Here is a 9,584-nt window from a genome sequence, read left to right as displayed (position 1 = left end):
TAAATTTGGACACCACTGAAAAGAAATGAAATCAATATTTAGTAGATCCTTTTGCAGAAATTACAGCCTCTAAACGCTTCCTGTAGGTTCCAATGAGAGTCTGGATTCTGGTTGGGGTATTTTGGACTATTCCTCTTTACAAAACATCTTTAGTTCATTCAGGTTTGATGGCTTCCAAGAATGGACAGCTCTCTTTAAGTCACCCCACAGATTTTCAATTATATTCAGGTCTGGGGACTGAGATGGCCATTCCAGAACATTGTACTTGTTCCTCTGCATAAATGCCTTAGTGGATTTTGAGCAGTGTTTAGGGTCGTTGTCTTGTTGAAAGATCCAGCCCCGGCGCAGCTTCAGCTTTGTCACTGATTCCTGGACATTGGTCTCCAGAATCTGCTGATACTGAGTGGAATCCATGCATCCCTCAACTTTGACAAGATTCCCAGTCTCTGCACTGGCCACACAGCCCCACAGCATGATGGAACCACCACCATATTTTACTGTAGGTAGCAGGTGTTTTTCTTGGAATGCTGTGTTCTTTTTCCTCCATGCATAACACCCTTTGTTATGGCCAAATAACAAAATTTTAGTTTCATCAGTCCACAGCACCTTATTCCAAAATGAAGCTGGCTTGTCCAAATGTGCTTTAGCCCACCTCAAGCGGCACTTTTTGTGCTGTGGGCGGAGAAAAGGCTTCCTCTGCATCACTCTCGCATATAGCATCTCCTTGTGTAAAGTGCGCCGAATGGTTGAACGATGCACAGTGATTCCATCTGCAGCAAGATGATGTTGTAGGTCTTTGGTGCTGGTCTGTGGGTTGACTCTGACTGTTCTCACCATTCGTCGCTTCTGTCTATCTGAGATTTTTCTTCGAGCCTTAACTTGAACTGAGCCTGTGGTCTTCCATTTTCTCAATATGTTCCTAACTGTGGAAACAGACAGCGGAAATCTCTGAGACAGCTTTCTGTATCCTTCCCCTAAACCATGATGGTGAACAATCTTTGTCTTCAGGTAATTTGAGAGTTGTTTCGAGACCCCCATGTTGCTACTCTTCAGAGAAAATTAAGAGGGAAACTTACAATTGACTCCCTTAAATACTCTTTCTCATAATTGGATTCACCTGTGTATGTAGGTCAGGGGTCACTGAGCTTACCAAGCCAATTTGAGTTCCAATAATTATTTCTAAAGGTTTTGGAATCAATAAAATGACAACAGTGCCCAAATTTATGTACCTGCCTAATTTTGTTTAAACAATTATAACACACTTTCTGTAAATCCAATAAACTTAATTTCACTTCTCAAATATCACTGTGTGTGTCTCCTATATGATATATTTAACTGACTTTTTTTTATCGTAACAACCAACGATTTATACAGGAAAATCATGACGATTAACAAGGTTGCCCAAACTTTCGCATCCCACTGTATTTGCGGACGTGTGAATGGAGCCTAAGACTGCTGTGATGTATTCTCCAATGGAAATATATATATATATATATATATATATATACACTTACCTAAAGAATTATTAGGAACACCTGTTCTATTTCTCATTAATGCGATTATCTAGTCAACCAATAACATGGCAGTTGCTTCAATGCATGTAGGGTTATGGTCCTGGTCAAGACAATCTCCTGAACGCCAAACTGAATGTCAGAATGGGAAATTAAGGTGGGCTTGAAGACCCCAGCAGAAGACCCCACCGGGTACCACTCATCTCCACTACAAATAGCAAAAAGAGGTTACAATTTGCACGAGCTCACCAAAATTGGACTGTTGAAGACTGGAAAAATGTTGCCTGGTCTGATGAGTCTCGATTTCTGTTGAGACATTCAAATGGTAGAGTCTGAATTTGGCGTAAACAGAATGAGAACATGTATCCATCATGCCTTGTTACCACTGTGCAGGCTGGTGGTGGTGGTGTAATGGTGTGGGGGATGTTTTCTGGGCACACTTTAGGCCCCTTAGTGCCAATTGGCCATCGTTTAAATGCCACGGGCTACCTGAGCATTGTTTCTGACCATGTCCATCCCTTCATGACCACCATGTACCCATCCTCTGATGGCTACTTCCAGCAGGATAATGCACCATGTCACAAAGTTTGAATCATTTCAAATTGGTTTCTTGAACATGACAATGAGTTAAATGGCCCCCACAGTCACTAGATCTCAACCCAATAGATCATCTTTGGGATGTGGTGGAACGGGAGCTTCGTGCCCTGGATGTGCATCCCTCAAATCTCCATCAACTGCAAGATGCTATTCTATCAATATGGGCCAACATTTCTAAAGAATGCTATCAGCACCTTGTTGAATCAATGCCACGTAGAATTAAGGCAGTTCTGAAGGCAAAAGGGGGTCCAACACTGTATTATTATGGTGTTCCTAATAATTCTTTAGGTGAGTGTATATTTATGAGAGAGAGGCTAATGTGAGATAAGTGGATCCTTTTATTCACCAACTACATTTCATTAGCACCTGGTCTACATAGGAGTGCTGCTGTCCACACTTCAACCTATATATATATATATATATATATATATAAATGATTGACAGTGACTGACAGCCTTCTCTCTATAACTGCATATACAGAAAAAGCTGTCAATAACTGATAGGACCGCCTCCTTGACTTTAAATCCCAGAAGAAGCAGGAATTTATATGAATGACATAAACCTTTTACTGTATCTTTCTATCAATCTGCTCAGCTCCTCCTCCTCTATAACATGCTGCCTACAAATTACTTTTCATGGTGACAGGTTTCCTTTAAAGAAGTCTTATGACCTTTCAGTAATCTAGAGATAAGGTTTATTAGATGACCGGCACTAAAAATGAGCAAAGTTTAAAAAAATTTGATTTGGTTGGTTTGCCAAATTTTGCCAAGAAAGTCTATTAGTTACAAATTGCTTGGTAACAAATCAAATTCCATTGTATGGAGAGAGCGCAATGATAGGGAACGGTGATCACGCCACCCAACCCCTTCACTTAACCTCTCAAATGCCGCATTCAATTCAGCCTATCAAGGGGGTTAATCGGTGTTAAAGCAAAAAAATAAAATAAAATACACATCTCATCCATTTGATCACAGAGAGGCAGTCATTCATTGAAGAAAACATGTCAACTGGGGCGCGCACCAATGTGATGATGTCAACACGTCATCATGGTGGGCGGGCTTGGTGATGTCATCACAGCAGAGCACGTAAGACATTGCACGTTTTCTTCAATCAAGATGGGCGTGGTGGCCTCTTCTTGCTCAAATGGATGAGGTGAGTATGTTGTTGTTTTTTACCGCAATGTCAGGAAAAATTGATTTGTTACCACGAAGCCCCAGGGAATTTGGATTTGTGGCGAAACTTGGATCAAATTCCACTTCATTAACTTCAACTTGCTCTATACTAATCGGCACAAAGTGAAAGTAAAATGCATGATTTCCACAGCTAGAAAACCTGTTAAACCCTTTCACACAATGGATCAATATATTTCATCAATTTTATTTAATGTTTGTGTGTGTCGTTAAAAGATATTGACCGTATCCCCTATAACAGTGACATTTACCGTACCCCGCCCCTTTAACAGTGACCTCTGCAGCCCCCCACCACTTAACACTGACCCAACCCCCACAGTGCATCGTCTCCTTAAAATGGGACCTCCACAGGGGCCCACCCCCTTAACAGTGACCTCTACAGCACCCACCCCTTAACACTAACCATAGGTTACAGTCCCCTTAACTGTGACCTCCACCATTCCCAACCCCCTTAACAGAGACCTCCATAGCTACTGCCCCTTTAACAGTGACTGCCACAGTACCCTGCTCCCTTAACAGTGACCTCACAGTACCCCGTTGCCTTAACAGTGACCTCACAGTACCCCGCTGCCCCTTTGATACTGGCCTCCACAGTTCCCTCCTCCCTTAACAGTGACCTCCACAGTGCCTGCCCCTTAAACATTGACCTCCACAGTGGCATGCCCCCTTAACAGTAAAATCCACAGCGCCCTCCCCTTTACCAGTGACCTCCACAGCGACCGCCCCTTTATTAGTGACCTCCACAGTACCCTGTATCCTTAACAGTGATTTACACAATAACCCGCCCTCTTAACAGTTACCTCCACAGAGCTCCTTTCCTTTAAAATGTGACCTCTACAGCACCCCGCCCCTTAACACTGACCTCTATAATGGACCGTCCCCTTAACTGTGACCTCCACCGTTCCCTGCCCCCTTAACAGAGACCTCCACACTGCCCGCCCTTTAACAGTGACTTCAGCGCCCGCCCCTTTAACAAAGACAGCAGTGAAGAAAAATAAATGGGTTGTTATGGAAACCTGCTGTAAAACTGTGTGTATGTGCAGACTAAGGGCCTGCAATCTTTTATTGGCTGATAAGGGTCATGTGACCAGGCTTCTATTGGCTAATGCATTTTATGGGAATATCTCAGAAACAGTACGTGCTAGAGAGCTGAGACCCGGTCTAAAACCTTCCGGGACACCTGATGTACCTGTGTGCCAAATTTCGTAATTGTAAATGTGACAGTGCGGATTCCTTTAGCAGACATACATACACACACATACATACACTCAGCTTTATATATTAGATATGTGTGTGATAAATATTAATGTAATGGGGGCTGAAATGTTATGCAAAATTGTTGCAGACAACTCATCACACTAGCTTTATTCTTCCCATTATGGAGGCCCACAAGATTGGGTTGTCGTAACAGTAAGTCCTGTACCCTCCGTTCTTTTTATACAAAAAAGTGAAAGGGTCTGAAGACTTTCCAAATGCATTGTACGTGGTCATGATGACACGGATAAACATTGGAGGTAAACCTCCATGTAAGGCCAAGCAACCCTGAGAAAAACTTTCTTGCATGTGTACCTAATAAAAGCAGTGGGGAATTATGTTTGTGGGCAAAGGAGATAACATTCAAAACGTGTTAGGTGTTATCCCTCTGATCTTTACCTGGCACAAACCCTTGGTTTGGTAATGATGATTCGAGTCTATGGCGGACATCTATCAGTCTGCTACGCCAGTTTTGTAGCATACAAATGTTGCAAGACTGATTAGAAAAAGCTGGAGAAGGCCTTGATGTGATTGGTGAGGGTCCCGAATGTCAGACCCCCACCGATCAGATACTGATAACTAGAGATGAGCAAAGTATTGGAAAATTCGATTCGGTTGTTTCGCCGAATCTTACAAAAAAATTCACTTTGTGATGAATGACGTCATCATGAAGTGCATTTCTTGTAAGGAGTGGGTGCAATGACAGGGAATGGCGACTGCGCTGCTCCCCGTCATTGTACCCCTCAGTTGCAGTGTTCATAGCAGATCACAGAATCTGACATTAATGATACAGTGTAAAATAAAAATAAAATAAAATCTATTTGATCACGAAGAGCCCTCCGCCGCCATCTTGATTGAAGATCTTGTGCGAAATCTTGTGTGGCTCATGATGACGTCATGCACAAGGGATTTGGTGCAGGATCTCCAATCAAGATGGCAGCGTCTGGCTCTTCTCACTCAAACGGATGAGGTAAGTATGAATTTTTTTTCACTGCCATTCAAAGAAATTCCATTCATTACCAGTATGCACGAGGAAATTCGACTTTGCAGCGAATCGAATTTTCCAAGTTTGGATCAAAGGATACCTCATCAGTATTAAGGTCTCGGAAAACCCCTTTAAGTCTCATTCATGATGTGTGACTTTTTAAAAAGTCACATCTCCACACCAAGGCAACCCCTCAGAGTACTTTTACAGACATAGATGTACACAACATTGCACTTGTGCCAAATATACTACTGTGAACCATTTCAAAACTAACACCAAAACCACAGCAAATGATAAGTTCCCCCCTAGTGTAAGTGCTAATATTTAAGAATAAATCGTAATGTCTACGTTTAATAATGAGATTGGGCGGTAGCTTGTGCAATTGGGCTTTTTCTCCAGTCTGTGAATCAGAGTGATATGTGCGGATAATGTTTAGGGTGGTAAAGGACGTCCCTGTAATGCAGAATTAAAGGGTTTCTGTCACCTGAAAAATGGGTATTAAGCTGGCTGACATTAGTGATGTGCTAATATGAGCTGAACATAACTATATTAGCGCCATCTCGCTGCCTGCCGCCGTTATTGATAAAAAAAAAACTTTTATAATATGCTAATTAGCCATTAGGTGCAGAGGGGGCGTTGCACCTGCTCCTAGAGGCTCCGTTCTCCCACCTGTAAATCTCGCGCCTGTGCCGTCCCGTTCAGTATACGGCGCAGGCGCAGTGAGTGAAGGGCGTTTGCCGGATACCAGTTTCCACACTGCACCTGCGCCGAATACTGAACGGCGCAAGATCTCCACAGCGCACAGGGCCGGCAGGAGGAGGTGAAGGCTGCCTGGCCCTGTCAATCTAGTGTAGCAGGACGTGGCCAGAGGTGGGAGAACGGAGCCTCTGGGAGCAGGGGCAACGCCCCCTCTGCACCTAATGGCAAATTATCATATTATAAAAGTTTTTTTTTATCAATAACGGCGGCAGGCAGTGAGATGGCGCTAATATAGTTATGTTCAGCTGACATTAGCACATCACTAATGTCAGCCAGCTTAATACCCATTTTTCAGGTGACAGAATCCCTTTAAGGGATCATAATAAATGAGGCGATAGTGTCTCATCGCTTTCACTACACTGTCACTGACACTCACCATGTGGCAACATCCATCGCAGCTAACAGATGGGGAATCTCTCAGTAATAGTTCTAACAGGCGCCCTTACCACTTTTGGAACAGGCAGACAGAAGCACAGGCATTGTTCACACCGGACAACTGGCAAGACGGTGATTTACAATCTGCTGGTGTCCGCAGTACAAAATAAATTCACATAGTGAATAAGTCAACAATATATTGGTGACAACATAAATATCACATAACCATATATGTCATGTCCAGAGGGAACACCAAGGATGGGGCACGCCTTTACAAAAACCTTCACTGAACTGGCACATGGAGTTGAATTTTCAGTCTTTTTGTGTAGTGCCCCTTTAACGATGAACAAAACCACAAGATAAAAAAGGGAAGTTTATTGCAGCAGCAAACAGCAAAGTGAGAAAGGAAATATAACAGAAATCAAAACTTTTCTATAAACTTTTCCTGTGCGCCGGCTGTGGCATCCTAATCACGGGTAACCCAATGGGAGATTTAGACAGATTACTGTAAGTGGCTAATCAAACAAAATAGATTGGTTATGTGAAGTGAACAATTTGTGACATTGTTAGCATTCTGCTCACTGCTTCCATGTAGTCTTTTAAGATCCAAAGTTCATCTAGCCCCCATGACCTGAGCGTTCTGGTCTCAGAACAAATGCTGGGCTGGAGCAAGCAGTGTGCTGGGAAAGTACATCTCCTTCTTGCAGCTAACAGTTCATCACTATAATATCAAAGTGCATGTACCGCAGTTTATAGCCAGCTAATTCCAAGGCAGCACACAGTGAGTTCACTTTGAAATATCGCCTCAAGCTGATTATTTGAACTTTTACCGCTAGGTTCCCTTTGACAAAAGACTAAACTTCTAAAAGAAAGGCATTTGTAGAAATGTTCATACTATGGTATACTTAACCCTTTACAGAAGAGTTCCTCAACTCCAGCCCTCAGGGCCCACCTACAGGTCACATTTGCAGGATTTCCTTGGTATTGAGCTGGCGGTATAATTAATGTCAGTGCATCAGGACTTACCACAAGAATTCATGCTGTGGGATAGTCTCCAATCATGGCCGGTAGGTGGGCCCTGAGGACTGGAATTCAGGAACACTGCTTTACAGAATATTTTAGTTCGTCTGCTTGTTACTTTGGCTCTTTTAAGCTTTTTTTTTTCTGTACTGTAACTTACCTCTTGCTTGAAGCCAGAATATAGAAAGTTGAGAAAGTAATGGAATAATAAGTCTCACAGTGGAATGGAATTCATTTTTATCTAGGAAAGTGGCTCAATATTATTGCCATTAAAGGGAACCTGTCACCGGGATTTGGGTTATAGAGCTGAGGACATAGGTTGCTAGATGGCTGCAAGCACATCCGCAATATCCAGTCCCCATAGCTCTGTGTGCTTTTATTGTGTAAAAAAAACGACTTGATGCATATGCAAATTAACCTGAGATGAGTCCTGTCCCTGAGATGAGTCAGGGACAGGACTCATCTCAGGTTAATTTGCATATGTATAAAATCGTTTTTTTGACACAATAAAAGCACACAGAGCTATGGGGACTGGGTATTGCGGATGTGCTTGCAGCCATCTAGCAACCCATGTCCTCAGCTCTATAACCCAAATCCCAGTGACAGGTTCCCTTTAATGTACCGTTAACAACTGCATATCTCAAAATCTGTGAATGGAACTTATTATGGGGAGTACATAAAGGTAAAACAAGATTCTGAAATTGGTGAGCAGCACGAAGACCTCAATAAAAGGGGAGGCTGTATGAAGATGGTGAGTAATTTAATCTGACCTGTCAGCAGATTTGTACTTATGCCTGAATCGCTGAGAAAAATGATGTTTTAATATATGCAAATGAGCCTCTAGGAGCAATGATGGTGTTGCCTTTACACCTAAAGGCTCGGCTTTCTGTGCAACTGTCGCACCCTCTGCACTTTGACTGACAGGGCCAGGCAGGGAAAAACATCATCAGACCTGGTCCTGTCAATCAAAATGGAGAAGATGCGGCAGCTGCAGAGAAACTGGAGCCACCAGGTGTAACGGCAACGCCCCTATTGCTCCTAGAGGATGATCTGCATATATTAAAACATCATTTTTCTCAGCAATGCGGACACATGTGAACATGGGACCAACACAGATGCCTTCAGCTGCCAAGTGCACATGTAACAGGTCAGTCAGTGTCATAGCTAAAAAATCTGCTGACAGATGCCCTGTAAATAGCCCAAACTAAAGGCTACCTAATATACATAATACAGTGGTCCCTGAGGTTACAGTGGCCTCAGGATACAACACTTGCAACATACAGTGGTCTTTTCTGACCCATCGTAAGTGGAAACTAGACTCAACATACAATGACTGAGCCTCAGATCCAACCAATCCAGGCCACTTCTCTGGTACAATGTCTGTAGTAGTTACTAGTTAGCAGCTATTCCTGACTGCTATATGTAAGGACTTGCTTTATCTGTCTTAGTTATCTGCTTATTTTTCTTAAATCTTCATCTTCTCTTATCTTTGATGACATTTTGAGGCTTTGGAACCGATTACTCAAGTTACAATGGTTTCAACATGCAATGGTCGTCCTGGAACCAATTAATATTGTATCTTGAGGGAGCACTGTACTAATAATATAGCTCTGTAATCCAGTTCCCAAACGCTTGTATCAAATCTGCGAATGAAGCCATAAAGTAACGCTCTTAATGAATAGTCCAGGGGTTGACTGACACGCTGCTTGTACCGGTATCATCACTGTATGTCGTGAAAAGCTGCAGATGCATAGTGTAACGAAATCTTGTGCGGGGCCAGTAAAAATGTCCGGCCCGTCTCATTTATCATTTTCTATGCAAGTTTATGGCATGGAAAATGGTCTTAAACTACACCAGCAAGGGAGATGGCATAGTGTAAACCATGCCACATGG

The sequence above is a fragment of the Bufo gargarizans genome, chromosome 4, assembly GCF_014858855.1.
Source record: "Bufo gargarizans isolate SCDJY-AF-19 chromosome 4, ASM1485885v1, whole genome shotgun sequence".
NCBI classification, from domain to species: domain Eukaryota; kingdom Metazoa; phylum Chordata; class Amphibia; order Anura; family Bufonidae; genus Bufo; species Bufo gargarizans.
The sequence above is the reverse complement of the archived record's forward strand: the minus strand, read 5'-3'. Positions refer to the sequence as shown.